Below are 20,275 nucleotides of genomic sequence, written 5' to 3' on the forward strand. Positions count from 1 at the left end.
TGGAAAAGACAAACACTACACAATTGCAGACAAAACTTATTCAACTTGAAAAAATATTGCTCATGTGAAATAAGCCTTAGTGTCTGTTGTATCACTACTAGGGGTAACTGACTATTGTATGTGATGGCTCCTCATATCATTAAACCAGTAGTTTGGGCAGTGTGCCTCTCCACAGCAAACATAGGATAGAAGGGCTCACTCTGAGGCTTTCCATACTCAACCCAACCATAGTTGGATCCCAAACAGAACCTCGATTAGTCATTAAAGACCATACAGTTCCAATCCCTATCAGTCCAATTCTTTTGTTCAAGACACCCTAAGACAAAGGTGGCTGGCTATCAATGGGAGGACATGACATGGGCATAATGACACCAAAATTTCCTTCTGCTAAGAGCCTTGATACTTTCCAGGCAGAAACAGGGGTGTGTAATGAAGGTGCCACAGGGGAATCGGTTCACGATGGCTGCTCTTACTGGCAGGCATCCATGCCGGGTAAGGGCAGCATCGTGGATTTCCGCCCCCCTGCAGCTCAAAGCGCTGCGATTGGCCGGTCAATGAAGACCATCACATCGTAGCGCCGGAAGCAGTATGGAGCTGTAGAGCGTCCGGGGGCGGGGAATCATGTGGACGTAAACGGTGCTGATCTAGTCAGCACCTGACTTCTCCGACGGGCAGGGGACTTCAGTGTTTGGTGCCCCCTGCCAACTCTCCAGCCAATTGCAGTGCTACAGCAGCAGTTGAAACAGGAAGAGTCCCTCTGCATGCAGCCATTCTAGCTGATGACTGCATGCAAAGTGGACCTGTGCCCCTCAGTGCTGTATCTGCCCTGCTGTGACTTGTGGTTTACCACCACAGCTTTTACTGGTACTTGTAAAGAAGAAGAGAAGAAGACCATCTGGAACATCTGCTACAGTAATTTTTATTCTTTGCAGCCGCAGCAGAATTTCCATATCCCTAATCCACCTCCCCTTCCCAAGCCCTTCCTAATCCATGTGCCTATCCCCCCCCCTCCCTTCGCCCCGCTCCCCTTCCCCCCCCCCCCGATTTTGCCTATAGCGCACAAATTGTGACTTTTTTTGTCACTTTTATACGGCTTTTTTTTTTCTGCTCTGCACCACTTTTTCTGTGTGCGAGCTGTTCAGCAACTGGGCTAATTTTTTTGGTGCAGAAATTATTTGGATATGCACCTGTGATTATGAAGGTTTTAGTCTAAATTTTCTTGCAATATATTGAGGGTAGCACCTCTTAGACTGAACACGCCCATCTACCTGGGACTTCTGATCAGAGTACATTAGTAGCTGGCTCCTACACAGCCCTGAATATTGTAGGCTTAAGTCCAAAGTGAGGCAGTATCTTTAGTGATAGGGACCCATCTGCGGAAGCCACCTTGACGCCTGGTAGATGGGCCCAACACGTATGTGCGCTAAGAGCTTCCATTATTCATTTATACTCATTTATAGTCGGTATTGTACCACTTTTATCTATAATGACCCCCATTTCTTATTGTTTGTATATATAACGGTGTGCAGCCATTTAGTTTTTTGTAATTTTGTTACATAGAAATCAATTTTAGGTACGTTAGTGTAGATTTATATCTTTGTGCGTGCGTGCGTCCTGCACCTGCTGAGCGCTGATCAGAAACATCCATTTTTCTGACTGGTCTGCTCAGTTTACTGTGCATATTTTTCTCGTGTAGTTAGTTATAGCGCTATATATAAGAAAAAAGTGGCAGCACCGTCTCTAAAGAAAACAGGGGGGTGCAACTGGCCCAAAAAGGATATAGCAAGTCCAATGCATAAAAGTCTAAAAAGTGGGCAGCACTCCATAAGATAAAAAAGTACAAAAATCTTTATTTACCCAGACAGAACATGCAACGTTTCAGCTCTATGCTGGAGCCTTTCTCAAGCAATGGATACAGACAAAGTGCTCAGTATATATAGCAATCCAAATTAATGTGCCAATTCATAACAATTACAAACAATCATGTAATATCAAAATAGAACATAAGAAATAATAAAATGTGACAATGACTGAATGTGTCTTATGATGACATCATATATAACAGTGATTGAAGTACATTCAGAAATCCATCTTGTATAGAAAAAAATCCATATGTGTACATAATTAATATCAATATCATTATTAGTGTCATGTGTACCAATGATACAAAGTGCTAAGTGCTTACTGGATGATATCGCTGACGAAGAGTGAAGGAGGAGCGAAGAGGCGAATGGCTGCCATCGGCTGCATAGAGTGTGATCTGGCGTACCTGAAGAGCAACTGCGCATGTCAGGATGACGTATATATTTCTCATTTCCAAATATCACGGTCCTCATTTCTATGCAGTTGCGCATTGTGACCCAGACGCAGAGTCAACCATTTTAAGTGCGGGAATAGCACATAGAATATCAGGCGGATGCGCATTTGTAAACGATCACATCTGATATACACAGGATCGAGGTTCTGGTGCACAATTCCGTGCAACAAACAGAAACAGATGGCTATGTGGGGTCAGATGTAGGTAACCACAACTTGTTAGAAATGGAGCCTCCATCCGGGATCACGGATCAATTGTGAGCCCGCACGTCAATGTAGGGTCACACTGTATCCATGACCATAGCCCACTTGTCACCAACATTTCAGAGGGTTTTCCTCAACACAGGTCCACCGTCCATGTGCATAACAGAATATAACCAAAAGATATAACAAAAAATTAAAAATACATAAAAGGCATCATATATAAGTTGTAATAATGACTGCACGCCATCACTTGGTATGACCTCAATCTTCCCCTCTCCACACTCCATGACATATCATCTGTAATAAAAAATAAAAGTATTAAAAGGTGAAAAATTCATAAAGAACCTTTACTTTGTCCAATACAAAAAATCTCTAAAATACACAGAGACAGCACAATGAATCAAAAAATGGAAACAGGGCAAGCCATAATCCTATATCGTTACTCCAATTTTATAGTCAACGTTTAGACCATGTGGTTTTAGAGAATTCAGTCTGTGTATCCACTGTAATTCCCTTTTTTTTTAATAAGCTGGTTCTGTTACCACCTCTCCTGGGCATTGGTACCAAATCTATAATACAGCATTTCATATCCTTCTCTGTATGATTGAAGTCAACAAAATGCTTTGAAACTGGCAAATCAAGTCGTTTTTTCCTTATGGTATATCGATGATTGTTGAGACGCGTCTTAAAATCAGTGGTCGTCTCACCAACATACACTAAATTGCATGGGCATAAGAGCACATAAATAACATAGCTGGAATTGCAGGTCAGATAATGTTGTATCTGATATGCGATGCCAGTCTTAGGATGTACAAAGGTTTTGCCTTTAATAATATGTTTGCAGTTGACACATGCCAGACAAGGAAAACATCCTACACTAGTTGTGGTTAGTGTTGTCTGCCTGTTTGTTTTCAGTGTACCCAATTGACCAATTGATCCCTTATGCTTTTGGATCTGCGATATGACATCAAAGGAAGGGAATGGAATTCTTCAATTGTGTTATGACAGCCTCCCAATATATTCCATGAATGATATTCCCTATGTCCACGCTCTGTTCAGAGTAAGTCGAGATAAAAGGAATCCTGACTATTTTAGAGTGTGGTGTCTTACTTGAGAGAGTATCTTCCCTGTCCAATTTCATAGCCATTTCCTTTTTTTATTGTAACAATTTGGTTGGATAACCCCGATTGTGAAATTTACTCACCAGTGTGTCCAGAGTTTTATCAAACGCACTGGGATCTGAGACTATACGTCTGGCCCTCAAAAACTGTGAGAAAGGTAAGGATCTAACCATTGGTCTAGGGTGATTGCTACTGTATGTCAGCAATGAGTTCCTGTCAGTAGGCTTGGTGAACAACTCAGTGTGCAACCTACCCTCTCTCGAGATCACGTTGGTCTCTAAGAATTGCATCTCAGTGTGAGAATGAACCAATGTGAATTGAAGCGCACTATCAATCCCATTGAGAAATACATGAAAGTTGCAAAGTTGTTCCACTGTACCAGTCCAGATGAGGAAGATGTCGTCTATGTAACGCCACCACGCCCTGACATGTTGGAAATGGTGGCTTCCATAGACGACATCCTCTTCAAATTCACACAAAAATATTGGCGTAAGTTGGGGCCACATTGGACCCCATGGCCATGCCCTGTTTTTGCATGTAGTATGAATCCTGAAATAAGAAGTAATTAAACCTCAAGACAATCTCCAAAAGAGATAATATAAATTGTTGGGCCTCTAAGGTGAGTGATGATTTCTCCAACATGCACGAAACAGCATGTAGCCCCCTTTGGTGATCTATAGAGGTGTAAAGGGAAGTGACATCGAATGATGCCAATGTCACCCCCTGAACACCTTCCAAATCAATCTTCTGTAATTTAAGTAGAAAATCTGTTGTGTCCTGTATATAAGAGCTACCTCCACATGCATAGCTACGCAGTAATTTATCTAGAAAAATGGCAATGTGGCTGAAGATCGAGTCGCAGCCAGATACAATGGGGCGTCCGGGTGGGTCAATGAGAGACTTGTGGATATTAGGCAACACATAGATCACAGGAGTGATCGGAGGCATTACAGTAAGAAAATCAACAAGTCCCTCATCTATGACTCCAGCCCGCACTGCCCCAGCTAAAACATCCTTAATTAGCCCAGCTATCTTACATTTTGGATCAGAGTCAATGTGACTGTAGATGGTGTTGTCACTCAATTGCCTTAGAATTTCAGCAATATATTTATGGATATCCAACACAACTATCCTGACATGTGCAGTTGCGCTTCAGGTACGCAGGATCACACGCTATGCAGCCGATGGCAGCCATTCACCTCATAGCTCCTCCTTCACTCTTTGTCAGCGATATCATCTGCAGCGTCCCACTACGTGTGTGTGGGCACTGCTTAAAAGTACTTTTTGATCCTAACAATTGCATTGTACAGTATGGTATAACTTTGCATTTATTTATCTGCAAAATGCCTGTTAACAGGCCTATTAGGTGTAATTTATACATCCCACCACTAGATAGGGATAAAGTTCAGGTCCTATATATACCCAGGTCAGGCCTAGTTAGTGAGTGGAAGCAGATGAGAGTTGGATAGAGTGGGACCCGAGGTCAGTGCTGAGATCAGTAAGTAGACTGATACTGAGGGAGTGAAAAGGTGCAGATCTAGCACTTCATCTCTGAAGAGAAGTTTTAGTCCAGAAAGGGACAAGAGAAAAGGACAAATTTAAATTCATCCAAAGGATCAAGGCCTAAAGGTAAATGGGAGAAGGATGTTGGTGAGCTAAATGATGACCAATGGTCTGACATACTGGAGGCGATACCTCTGTCTTCCTTGAGTGAAGGGCGTAAACTCTCGCAGCTGTTCATTGTCCATAGGGTCTACAAGACACCGTTTTTTTTGTTTCGCATAGGGTTTAGACCCACGGATGAATGTCCAAGGTGCTCTATGGTTTTTGCAGATTTGTTGCATATGATGTGGACGTGCGAGAGGCTGGGTAGATACTGGGAGATGGTATCTCAGACAATACAGGACGTTTGCAAGGTACGGATACCGCCTGACCCTAGAGTGTGTGTGTTGGGATACCTCTCTGAATTGGCCACTAGTCAGGTGCATAAAATAGCTATAGGTAGAGTGTTATATGTTGCTAGAAAGTTAATCGCCCTACATTGGATACAGACAGCGCCGCCAACCCTAGGCGAATTCTTAAGTACTGTTGACACGATGTTAAGCTATGAGCGGATGGTGTACCAGAAGCGTGGATGCCCAGCAAAATTTGAAAAATTATGGGAACCGTCGCTGTCATTTCGACGTCTGAATATATAATAGTGTGCCTTCGTATTGTGCGGGATGGGTGGGGATGGGTGGTTGGGTTGAAATTTGATTATTACACATGGCTTGGTACCCTGTTTGTTATCAGCCTTGCTGGATAATATGTCTCTATGTCATCTTTGTTTGTGACATGTAATAATGTGTATTTACATTATAAAATTTTCAATAAAAAAAGATCTGATAAAAAAAAAAGGATCAAAGCCGTAAACCAGGCATCCGGGACCTTTGAGATATTCAGGTGAAGGATACCATAGCCTCCGGCAACCTCACCAAAATTCCACTGACATTGAAAAAACCCACTGCTCTAAGACCACGAAACCTAAACAGCCTAGAGACAGTGGATTTGCAGAATTAACTTTGTACCATCAAGAGACTGCATATTTGTACTGCTGCAACCAAAAGACATCCAAAGTAAAAGTTGTGAGTTGCATTTTACCACTGTCTACCTCATTATTACCACTACTGGTTGTACCACCATTAACGGTACTGGCGTCACGACAAAAACCATCAAGGGACTCAGCCGCAACAAGCACCCTTAACATTAAGGGCACCTCAACCACCTACTTTGGCTGATGCTTTCTACCACAAAGCGTGCCCCTGAGGATTTCGTGCTGTCCACCTCAACACTGTGCTGCCAGGGAGGCTTTCTGCTAACCGTGAGTAAACTGATGAACTGTGTGTTATATTATTTGGCCCCTCATCGGTCCACCGTGCACCTCACGTGTTGCCCCTGCAACTGGCTGGCTGCACATCCAGTAAGCACTTAGCACTTTGTATCATTGGTACACATGACACTAATAATTATATTGATATTAATTATGTACACATATGGATTTTTTTTCTATACAAGATGGATTTCTGAATGTACTTCAATCACTGTTATATATGATGTAATCATAAGACACATTAAGTCATTGTCACATTTTATTATTTCTTATGTTCTATTTTGATATTACATGATTGTTTGTAATTGTTATGAATTGGTGCATTAATTTGGATTGCTATATATACTGAGCACTTTGTCTGTATGCATTGCTTGAGAAAGGCTCCAGCATAGAGCAGAAACGTTGCATGTTCTGTCTGGGTAAATAAAGATTTTTGTACTTTTTTATCTTATGGAGTGCTGCCCACTTTTTTGACTATCTTAGTTAGGTAGTGTTAGTGTAGGTTTTTGCACGATCGATCAGTTAAAAAAAAAAAATTCTACTCCTTTTCCCTATATTTCAAATTTATTACAAGCCCCTTCATGTGTGAAAACACAACATACACACCCCTGACAATAAATAAAGGTTTACATATTTTACCCGTCACACCCCAATAAAATAAAAATTGTCTGTCCGTCCCAACAAGTATACTCAGCTGAAGAGGCATACGCCATCCTTACATCTGATATTGAGTCTGCCAGTGAGGGAGGAAGCAGTCCTCTCAGCATGACTGACCTCTATTGAGTTTGAGCTAGCATCCTTTCACACCCCCAGTACCTGAGGGCCACGCAACAAGAGAATGGGAGGTCGGTACCCGGGGCCATGGAACTGTGGTCAGGCCACAATGAGCGGCCATGTCCGTTCAACTACCAGGGTTGAAGATTATGCACTTAGCTGGAAAATTAAGCCACAGGCTCACAGTGTCAGGCACCTTGAGGACCACAGCCACCCTCACTGCCTCAGTCACCGCTCCTACCCTCTCCTCTCTCCTCACCTAGTGCCTTTTCTATGAGCCAGGGCGCTTAACATCAACTTTATCATGACACAAAGTTCCTTTTTGATACATTTGTCATCTCTGAAAAGCTTGTCATCTCTGCTCCATCCTCTTGCTGCACAGGTTTAAAAACGCACCACTGGATATCTGGCTTTGTCACTATGCAATATTTAATGAACGCTCACTCTGAAGCAATACCACCCAAACCAAAGATTATGAAAGAAGTGCAACAAAACACTTAAATTGGGTGTAAAATAGAGAGAATTTATTTAACATCAAATGACTGTATTTTTATTCAGTGCCTCAAATTTATTCTCAGGCCAATCGCTATAAATAGGGCACTGAACATGGCACAACCCCGACTCACGAAGAGTCCCCCCCCCCCCCCCCCCCCCCCGCACTCAGGAGAGGAAAACCCCCTGTGGGGGAAACCTCTAGGAAACCATGGCTGGAGGGTTGCCCTTCCCCTGGGCTTAGAATGTTAATGCCAAAATGGAACAAGATATTTTTTCAGAAGGTGTACATTTTCAATGAGACATGATAGAAATTCATTAAAGATATGACAGAAAGGACATCAAATAGTCATACATGTTAAAGAGTTAAATAAACAGATTAGTAAGCAGTTACACAATAGTAAACACTCTGTGCCAGCCTCTTACGGAGATAGCCAAATTCGACCACTCCTGGCCTTACACGTAAATTTTCAGCATCTGGCGCTGGATGTGAGGGAGATCTGGCTGCAGCATCTGTCGACCCATTGATGGCTAGGGCTAATTTGCATGATCTGGCTGGCTAGGCGGATAGGGCTGATCTGACTGGCTAGGCGGATAGGGCTGATCTGGCTGGCTAGGCGATAGGGCTGATCTGGCTGGCTAGGCGGGCGTCCCCTTCCTCCCTCTACAGATGGTGAAGCTCCAGGTCTCCAGACACATCAAGCATGGCTCTGCAAATGGCCGTTTATCCTTCTGTTATGGAACCTTCATCTGTGGGTACTTTATGTCATAGACTTATGCATCTGTGACATCAGCAGCACAATTGCCATACTTACTACAGGGGCTTATTATTGATTCCTACCTAAAGCACTTTAACTATGAAGTCAGCCACAGTGGTCCCAAGTATTAACCCTTTCTTGACTGACTGGAGACTCTACAATGTACTTGTCACTAGAAAGGCCCCTAATCACTATGGCATTTAAAAGCTGCCCTAACAATAGTAAGTTAGGGAGTGTAATGACAGATTTGAGGTGTAATATGCACATCAATGCCCTCAAGTCCATTTGCTACATCTGAATTTACACAGATCCCTGTAGACTTTTCTTTTGGTGCCAATAAGTAGTGATCTACCAAACTATCACATTATCAAGATTTTAGTATAACCAGTTTCTTATACATTGTCTTTGAAATGACCAATACCTCATCTAAAAAAAAATCAGCATGGAAGCTTCCATAAAGAGTACACATTCAAAATGAATAGGAATCAGGATTGGTACAGAGAAGAATTAAGGGGGTTATTTATCAAACTGGTGTAATATAGAACTGGCTTAGTTGCCCATAGCAACCAACCAGATTCCTCATTTCATTTTCCAAAGGAGCTGTCCAAAATAAAAGATGGAATCTGATTGGTTTAATTTATGCTACAGATTTCCACTGTATATTTTACCGTTTGCAATGCGTAGAGTTAGATCTTTGGTAAATCTGCACCGAAATCCACTGTGGAATGTCAGCAAAATCTGCAGTAAAATTTCCATGTTGGGCAATCTTCCCCATGTGGCCATGCCATAGCAGCCACAACTGGTAGTGTACGTGCGTATATCCTACCAGCCCTACAACATAATGAAGGTGACATTCCAGGATCTGCTTAGAGGGTGCTGTGTCCTCTGTTATTAAAGGGCTTGTTCTATCTGGAAATGTATGGCACATTCCCAGGTTACAGTGTCTAGGTTCCTACCTCTGACACCTGCTGCTGTCTGAAGAACGGGACCCTGTCACACACGGCCAGGAAAGGGGAAAGTGGCCGACGTTGTGCTGCTCTCTCCTTTCACTTTAGTGGGGCTTAAGAAAATAGCAAAGTAGGCGAGCTCCTCTCTTTTAGGATGTGACACTTTATATATGGATATAGCGTTAATGGGCAGATATTTTACCCCGCAGGGCAGATTTTGTCTATCAATCTGAAACAGTTGGTTTCCAACCACATATTTACTATGCTTTTCTGTGCTTCTATAGGAACTCGACTTTATGGATTAAACACACAGCAGTCATGGCATCACCAAAATGTATGATGCAGCGACTAAGCATATTCAATCACCAACCACACGGAGACGGTTAGAACAGTCTTCCTATCTGCGTGGCATGCCAGTGGACGCCAGGCTGATAGTTAAGGCAAGAGGCTTTCAGGATACAAGCCCCAGACCAGCGTCCCAGATGGAGAAACCAAGAGTCAACAGAGATCACAACAGTCTTCGTCTCCGTGTGCACATCCAACATGGAGGTCAGATGGGCACATTTCAATATATTTCCATCCTTCACAATAGGTAAGTGAGATATACAGGTAAGTGGAGCCCAACCAGGTGGAATTATTAATGGCTCTGATCTTCCGACCGATGGCCTTTTCTCAGGGTCACAAAGGATTTTTTTCCCTGTGACACAAACTGGCCAAATGTGTCCAGGTTTTTGCCTTCTTCTGGATCACAATTTTTCTCTGCAGGGATTCTGTTTTAATAAATGGTTTTGAAATGGATAACCGTGTCTTATGTTTATTTCTCTATCTGATAAGGAGCTCAAATAAAAGTGTCCTGCTGTTTTCCCCTATGACCACTTACACTGATGTAAGCTATGACTTTCATTTTAAAACAAAACTGGTAAAGTGTCATCTAAGAATTTTCAGGACAGTTGGAGGACTTTGAATTCGGGTTGAGTTTATTCATCCAGTATGGAACTTTCTGACCAGTTAGGTAGAATCGGACCTGCGATAGATAGACGGCCTATCTTGTAGCATGTATCATATATCTTATTGTGTGAGTTGTATCCCATATTGTTCTGATCCTTCTGTATTTGGTAAAGAATGACTTTCGGGTCCGCTGTATCTGGGAGGCTGTGTGGTGATAGGAACGTCTATTGTTTCATCCAATTCAATTATGCTAATACCAGATGTTGGGTCAACTGGGCCCTTGTGGTATTGTTTAATAAGATAAACACCAATCTTCACACAAGCAAATCACTCAATCCCAAGGAAATGTATGGAGGTCTAGAGATAAAGTCTCTACTCACAGCATGAGGTGGACAGGCTGTAGGACTACATAGGAATATGAGTAAATATACATATTAGGTCTCATGTACACGGTCGTAAGTGTTGTATTGTCTGAACATGGCGGATCCGCAAAAGACGGATCCCAGCCAAGTGCATGCCACCATTTTTTTTTTAACTTCTGTAGAAATGTCCAATCCTTGTCCACAAAACGGACAAGAATAGGACATGTTCTACCATTCTACAGTTATTGGAGTGACTGTAAACACATTTGTGTGATCCTCTGAGGTGGAAGCAGGTAGACACTGACCCTGTTTTATGCTTAAAGGGGTTATCCCATGACTAATGTAAAAAATTTAAATCAGACATCATATAGTACATGACAACATCTTTCTAACAAAGCTAGAACCGGCCCTATACCTCACATGGATCCAGAAATCTCCCCATTTAATGCTCTGCTAGATTTATATCAAGCTGGCAGCTCAAAGGGAGTGTCTTTTCTGCTGCAGCTAAGGGGGCGTGTGCATGCTCTCCCTATCACAGCTCAGGAGGCGTGTGCATGCTCTCCCTATCACAACTCAGTAGCCACTTGAAGGATGAAACTGAGCATGTGCGGCCATCTCAGTGAGCAGGTCAAAGAAACAAGAAAAATAAAAAAACAGCAGGTAGCGCTACACAGATACATTTTATTGAATAACTGTGGCTATGCAAAATTTTTAATTATATATAAATACAAAAGTATTCAGACACAGGTGCTGGTTTGAAAACTGTTGAATATTTTCTGTGAGACAACCCCTTTAAATGCTGTGGGAGGAAAAAAATGTTTCCCTCTGTCAGAGCTCTTTTTTATATAAACGTAACTTTGTTTTTTAAAATGAAACGTAGGTCAGCATCTTTACACAGGACAAGTATGGATTTGCAGATGATTGCCACAATATCCTTACAGATATGGCTGAAATGTGTACTAATGGTAAATGTGTCACATGTAGAGGCACATCTATCTTTAGATGATCTTCTTGTTGTGTACACTGGTTCTTCAAGCAGCAGCCCTTTCTTTGGCCCCACTTAAATTATTGACATTATACCCGCGGTTGCTCAATCTAAACATGATGTGTTCACATTTCTTTTCAAATACAGACTCTTCACAGGAAACTCTTCTTGCCCTAACAAATTCACCCATGTGTGGGTTTTTGTGGGTCTACAAAAGCCTCTAATATGTACACGTCACTAGACAGGCCCTTATCAATTGGGCATTTAAAAGATGACTAGCAATCGGAAGTTGGTGAGTATTTCTACAGAATTGGGATGTAATATGTATAATAATGCCCTCAGGCCTTATTAAAGGCATAAATGAATAATAGGATAATGAGTGCTACACCTGGCTAGTCGAATACGCTGAGAGGCTGATGAAAAAGATCCTGGTTCTCTTTGGAATGATTGGGTGTAGTCAGAGAAAGCCTGCATGTCAGTCCACTTGGTACATCTGATGTGCCTGTAGAGCAAAAGCACCTGGGTGAGAACAACTGACTGATGTAAATGTGGCATGGGGATGGGGAAAGGTGGATTGTGCAGAATGACAGATTTTACTGTCATTACTGGTGAATTTCCCGGGGTGGAGATGAAGCCCCAGGAAGGAAGATTGATCTTCTGAGAGGAATATGAAGCCCGCTGTGGGGTAACTAAGCCCACAACCGAGTCCTTGAGGGCCAGGCAGAAAGTTGGGTATCTCGACCAATGGTCTTCAAATTAATTGACATGGTAAGTAGGGCTGCAGCTAACGATTATTTGAATAATCGATTAGTTGCCGATTAATTTCTACGATTAATCGATTAATCGGAAAAAAACGACAAAATTACCAAACAGAGAGGTTTATATGATCTTACTTGAAAAATTATGTTCAAAGGCCATATTAAAACAAATTGTGGACGACACTATTATGGGGGATCTGTGGACGACACTATTATGGGGGATCTGTGGACGACACTATTATGGGGGATCTGTGGACGACACTTATGGGGGATCTGTGGACGACACTTATGGGGGATCTGTGGACGACACTATTATGGGGGATCTGTGGACGACACTATTATGGGGGATCTGTGGACGACACTATTATGGGGGATCTGTGGACGACACTATTATGGGGGATCTGTGGACGACACTTATGGGGGATCTGTGGACGGCGTAGTTATGGGGGATCTGTGGACGGCGTAGTTATGGGGGATCTGTGGACGGCGTAGTTATGGGGGATCTGTGGACGGCGTAGTTATGGGGGATCTGTGGACGGCGTAGTTATGGGGGATCTGTGGACGGCGTAGTTATGGGGGATCTGTGGACGGCGTAGTTATGGGGGATCTGTGGACGGCGTAGTTATGGGGGATCTGTGGACGGCGTAGTTATGGGGGATCTGTGGACGGCGTAGTTATGGGGGATCTGTGGACGGCGTAGTTATGGGGGATCTGTGGACGGCGTAGTTATGGGGGATCTGTGGACGGCGTAGTTATGGAGAGGGGGATCTGTGCACTGTTATGGGCATAACAGTGCACAGATCCCTTTCCTCATAACAGTGCACAGATCCCTTTCCTCATAACAGTGCACAGATCCCTTTCCTCATAACAGTGCACAGATCCCTTTCCTTATAACAGTGCACAGATCCCTTTCCTCATAACAGTGCACAGATCCCTTTCCTCATAACAGTGCACAGACCCCCCTCCCCATAGCAGTGCCATAGACAGATCCTCCCCCCCTTCCCATAGCAGTGCCATAGACAGATTCCCCCTTCCCCCTTCCCCCTAACAGCCCCGGCCCCGATGCCTGCATCTTTATTTTACCTTTTTACAATGACGCTCCCGCTCCTGTAACAGCCAGGCAGAGCGGACGGCGGCGTAACGTCACTCAATCACGTGACGCGCCTGCTCCGCCCACTTCATGAATAAAGGAGGCGGAGCAGGCGTGTCACGTGAGTGAGTGACGTTACGCCGCCGTCCGCTCTGCCTGGCTGTTACAGGAGCGGGAGCGTCATTGTAAAATGGTAAAATAAAGATGCAGCGACCGCCCGCCCGAATAGCAACGAATCGGCGATTATTCGAAAACTGGATTCGTCGACAACGAATCCAGTTATCGAATATAATCGATTACATCGATTAATCGTTGCAGCCCTAATGGTAAGCTTACTAAATGTTTGCAAGACCCATTTAAACACAGTTTTAAACCTCTGGCCCAGGATGTATGGCCCCTGCTGGGATGGATCGGCAGTCTACCGCCTGCTTTTTCCTTTCCAAAACTATAGGAGCCAAGATCCAGGCATTGGTAAAACCTCAGTTTGGAACCCGAGGCTGCAAAACTCTGCCCTATACACAGCATCTGCTTATGCTCCATAAGGGAGCAATTTTAGATTTCCTCCTCCGATGGCAAATTAGAACCTTACCTCTTTGAGCTTGTTTTAAAAATCAACATGTGCCCTGCTATATGGTCCAATCCCCACCCGTTCGGGGTCACTGGGGGGAAAAACGCCACTGGTTCCCGGAGACAAGGAACTCTGGTGTGGGCTCAGCGACTGCTAGGGTCCCATTACATTTCCAGGAGAAGATTTTGTAGTGTTGCACTAGGTAAATGTGGGCACTACTCAAGGGTCAATGTGGCCACGTTATTGGTCATTGTATTTAATATGATGTTTGTATGTGTTTTTCCTGTTATCTGTGTATCAGGCCTGTTAGGGGTAGTTCCTCCTCCTAGACACTAGAGCGAGCTAGGGAACCCCTAGTATATATAGTTAGGCCTAGACAGGAAAGAGTCAGTGCTGGGAAGTATAGTCCAGGAGGCTAGTCAGTGCAGTCTAGCTTGCCTGAAGGAGCTGAGCAAAGTAAGCTCAGAAGCTGCCACTAGGAGAAGGGTTTGCCTCCTGAGAGAAACCTGAAGTTCCCATAACCAGAGCAGAGCAGAGCCAAAGTGTTTCCTGCCAACCTGAGAGCTGAAGGGCCGAAGGATTTACTTAAAGCAAGGAACTATATACCTGAGGAAGTTTACCCTAACCGAGGATAAAGCCAGCAATAGGGCATACGGGCCTTGGGATAAAGACAGACAGGATTCTGAGGAAAGTGCAGCCTGATCTGTAAGCGTTTAACCCTCTGAGTAACTTGCAAGAACTTTGTACCTGCCATTTGTATAAGCCTGCTAGTGACTGCTGCTGACTTATGGAACTTTGCCAAAAGACTGTAAATAGTTAACTGTTTCCAGTAAAAGGAAAGGTGTGCTACCGTTACCGGTACTGGCGTCACAAATTTAAAGGGATCTTGCCACCGGAACATTAAACATCTGCAACATCCAGGGCACCTCATCTCATCTACCATCAGGCCTGGTCCCTATATACAGAGAGTGCCCCAGAGGACCCCTGTGCCAGCCTCTCCATCACTGCTGTACGTCTGCCCAGGGTATACAATAGACTGTGAGTACTATAACCACCCTCGGTTAGTAACTACCCCTGTGACCTCACTATTCGCCTGCAGGGCGGCGTACTGCAATTACAGGGTTTGTGCAGAAGCAATATATATTGATGAACTATCCTCAGGACACGTCATCAATATCTGATGGGCGGGGGTCTGACAACCCAGCTGATCAGCAGTTTGAAGAGGTGACGCTCCATGCGAGAACTGCTTCCTCTCCATTACACTCGGAGGCGACTCCTTTGCAGTGGTGGCATTCAAGTGAATAGAGCGAGTACTTGTGATTACACTTCACTTATGAGACCACGGGCAGTGGAGCACTGTCTCCTCTTCAAACAGCTGATTGGTCGGGGTGCCTGGTGTCGGACCCCCACCGCTCAGATATTGAAGACCTATTCTGTGAATAGCTCTTCAATGTATAGCACCTACACAAACCCTTTAAGCCCCAGGGAGAAAGATGAAGCAGTCCTCTCGGCATGACTGACCTCTATAGAGTCTGAGCTAGCATCCTTTCACACCCCCATTACCTGAGCTCCATGCAACAAGAGAATGGGAGGTTGGTACCCGGGGCCATGGAACTGTGGTCAGGACACAATGAGCGGCCTTGTCCGTTCAACTACCAGGGTTGAGGAGGTGGAGGATGCCACTTTCCTCTACTCCTCTACCCCCTCATCATCATTAGTGTTGATCACGAATATTTGAATTGCGAATTTTTATCGCGAATATCAGCACTTCGAGAATTGGCAAATATTTAGAATATAGTGATCTATATTCGTAATTTCGAATATTTAAGATTTTTTTAATCAGTACACATGATCCCTCCCTGCTTCTAGCTTGTGTGCAAATGAGAAGTGTGCAATATCTTTGACTTTAGAAGTTGTGTTGATTTCAAATTTTTGCAATGCTAATTTTTGTAATGCAAATTTTCGCAATGAGAATCATGGTGACGGGGACTCTTGTCAGGGAGGAGTATGCCAAAGTGGAACAACTGTACAGATTTAAAAAAAAAGACGAATATTCTAAAAAAAACGAATATATTTGTTTTTTAGAATATTCGTAATATTAAAAAACAAGAATATATAGCAGTATAGCGAATATAAAAAAAAAAAAGAATATAGAGGAATTTAGCTAATATAGTGCTATAATCTTCTTTGTCTAATAGTTGTAATTTTTTTCTCATCTGAAGTTCAGATTGGAAAAAATGAAGTGCGGCACCTGAGGGGTTAATTGTGTGGATCACAGCCCCCTGTAAGAGATCGGATGCTGCCAGGCAGCAGGGGGCAGTCTTGTACACAGTTCGTAGTATATTCTAACTTGAAGCGTCCCCATCACTATGGGAATGCCTCTGTGTTAGAATATACTGTCGGATCTGAGTTTTGACGATCTAACTAAAATCCGATGGTATATTCTAACATAAAGGCGTTCCCATGGTGATGGGGACGCTTCAAGTTAAAATATACCATTGGATTGGAGAAATCTCCGATCCTATGGTATATTAATAGGGACTCCTGACTTTACATTGAAAGTCAATGGGGACGGATCAGTTTGCAATTGCACCATATTGTGTCAACGTCAAACGGATTGACTTGCATTGTAAATCAGGACGGATCCGTTTGGCAAAACGACTTTTTTTTTTTAACTTTCCTTCATGTCCGTGGAGCCTCCAAAAATCAAGGAAGACCCATGGAAGAAAAAACGGACACTGATCACGGAACTACGGGACCCGTTTTTGCAGATCGCAAAAAAAATTAACGGTCGTGTGCATGAGGCCTTAAAGACGGCCGTGTGTGTACATGCTATTTCAATCTGCAGGCCACACAGGAACCTTCCTTCAGTTCCAAGAGGGGTTATCAAGGCCCTAATTTTTCAAAGCCAGACCGGGGAGGGTCCCAGTACATCAGGAAGTCATGGTGCCCGTGCTGTACCAGGGCAACATTTTCGGTGCGTGTGAGAAATTAGTCCGAGTGGCACTGCGTCTACTTTACTCTGCCTTTTTAATGCTGGCGTTTGTCACTTGTTGCAGATGGGGTATATACTCAAGCAACCTGGCGGTGCTCTGCCCAATAGTAAGCTTATTATTATGCAAAGAAAAAAAAAGTATAGGCGGCATTCACCAATCGGTGCAAACTTCTTTTATTTCCTCCAAAGCTGGGTACATCATGGCTGAATACATTACTGCTGAATACACAGGGCTGAATACATGATGGCTGGAGATACAATGCTGAGTACATATGCTGCTGGAGGCGGACTAACATACATGCAGTGCTGACACAGGTCAAAAGGCGACGGCCGTTTCGCACCTAAGCGCTTCTTCAGATGAAACAACATAGCGGCATCACTACGCCAGCTTTTTGAATGCCGACGCTCGTCCGACATACATAACGTTACCGGCGGCGCCGGCCGATGACATCACCACGAGCTTGGCACTCATTTAGTGTTACAAAACACAATATTTTAAAAACAAATCCTATGGTAGGACATACTATTTATCCCAGAAACACGCTCATGTCGATTTTTTCATTTAGTCCTAGAGCGCCCATTGCGCATGATCGCAGAATCCACCTACTTTCTCTTCTCAGAAGCTCTCTGTGTCTCCCCCTTGTGGTAAATGCGGTACAATTTCAATGCCTGCGAACTTTAACACGTCACTATTTCCCCCATGTTCAATATTGACATGGTCAATGAGGCGTGGACACTCCTTTCCTGTAGTTATTGAATTTATATGTTGACAAATTCTTTCATAAAGGCACCTGATGGTCTTCCCTATATAAAATCTACCGCATATGCACAATATTAAATAGACTACAAACTTACTTTTGCATGTAATTAGAGTGTTGACATGATGTTGTAACCCACCAAAGGACAGAACTCTCCATTGAGGGTTAAACTTGCGACAAGAGCAATTCCTGCACCGGCAGTTTCCTTGCTGTCGCCAACCTTCCAACCATGTATTTATTTTATTCTCTTTCAAGCGACTCCGGACCAACCTATCTTTTAATGTGTGACATTTCCTGAATGCTATTATCGGGTGAGTTCCCTTTATATCTCTGACATTATCATCACTTTCCCATATATCCCAGTTATCTCTGACAATTTTTTTGATTTGATCAGCCATGGGGCTATATTTAAAAGAGAACACAAAGGGTTGTAAATGAGCCTGCTGGGATCCCAATTTCCTATTCCTCACTTTTGCTGGCTCATTTTGGTAATCAAGGTTTGTGGCCTTTATCATTGCATCATTCAATAAATCTATAGGATAACCTCTAGATAATAGGCGTCCCTTTAAATCCAGGGCCTGTCTCGTAAAATCCTCCTCTGTCTTATTGATAAGTTTTAGTCTCACAAACTGACCATATAGAACCACTTTTTTTTAACACTATGTGGGTGGTAACTGGAATAGTGTAGTAGTGAGTTGGTGGCTGTGGGCTTCCGATATCCCATCTCTCACCGTTATAAATAATAAGTTGTGAACCCCCAAATTTTTATGTCAACAACATATTAATTTTATGGGAGATTCAGCCCGCACAACCCCTAGCAGGTGCAGATTGCATTTTGTGTTTTTGCGTTTGTATCTGTATTTTGCCATAGCAATCTGCACCTGCTAGAAGTTGTGCTGGTGTTTTGTAGTAAATATTGGAGGCGTGACGATCTCCATGCAGTCATGCACACCTGACCAGTTAGTATGCCCCCTGGAGGCTGGTTTTAAAGTCAGTATAAAACTGAGTCTTCTTATATAGCACCTACCAGTAGCCATTTGGCTCCAGGAGAAGTATATAGTGGGCTCAGCATGCATGTTTATACTTGCATCCCTGGATCCGATGAAAGCTGTAATGGCACCGGACGGGGTTAAAAGCAGAGTGTGCTTGGCGTGCATGCTGTATCTGCGCTCCCTGGACTTTGTGTGGCTGTCGTGGCCCATAACAGGTAGGAACTAGTGTTAGGGACCACTCATTAAGGCGACCTTGACGTGGTGAGTGGCTTATTACGCTTTGGCCAAAATGTACACCAATGCCTTATTCAACATCCAGCATAAAAGCAGGGCAGAGTGCTGGTTTCAGTGTGCGATTGCATTTTGTGTTTTTGCGTTTGTATCTGTATTTCGCCATAGCAATCTGCACCTGCTAGGGGTTGTGCGGGCTGAATCCCCCATATTTTTTCTTTGTAGTATGTATTGGAGGCGTGGCGATCTCCAAGCAGTCAAGCACACCTGACCAGCTAGTATGCCCCCTGGAGGCTGGTTTTAAAGTCAGTATAAAACTGAGTCTTCTTATATAGCACCTACCAGTAGCCATTTGGCTCCAGGAGAAGTATATAGTGGGCTCAGCATGCATGTTGATACTTGCATCCCTGGATCCGATGAAAGCTGTAATGGCACCGGACGGGGTTAAAAGCAGAGTGTGCTTGGCGTGCATGCTGTATCTGCGCTCCCTGGACTTTGTGTGGCTGTCGTGGCCCATAACAGGTAGGAACTAGTGTTAGGGACCACTCATTAAGGCGACCTTGACGTGGTGAGTGGCTTATTACGCTTTGGCCAAAATGTACACCAATGCCTTATTCAACATCCAGCATAAAAGCAGGGCAGAGTGCTGGTTTCAGTGTGCGATTGCATTTTGTGTTTTTGCGTTTGTATCTGTATTTCGCCATAGCAATCTGCACCTGCTAGGGGTTGTGCGGGCTGAATCCCCCATATTTTTTCTTTGTAGTATGTATTGGAGGCGTGGTGATCTCCAAGCAGTCAAGCACACCTGACCAGCTAGTATGCCCTGGAGGCTGGTTTTAAAGTCAGTATAAAACTGAGTCTGCTTATACAGCACCTACCAGTAGCCATTAGGCTCCAGGAGAAGTATATAGTGGGCTCAGCATGCATGTTGGTACTTGCATCCCTGGATCCGATGAAAGCTGTAATGGCACCGGACGGGGTTAAAAGCAGAGTGTGCTTGGCGTGCATGCTGTACCTGCGCTCCCTGGACTTTGTGTGGCTGTCATGGCCCATAACACGTAGGAACTAGTGTTAGGGACCACTCATGAAGGCGACCTTGACGTGGTG

This window comes from Bufo gargarizans, chromosome 4, assembly GCF_014858855.1.
Source record: "Bufo gargarizans isolate SCDJY-AF-19 chromosome 4, ASM1485885v1, whole genome shotgun sequence".
In the NCBI taxonomy this organism is placed as follows: domain Eukaryota; kingdom Metazoa; phylum Chordata; class Amphibia; order Anura; family Bufonidae; genus Bufo; species Bufo gargarizans.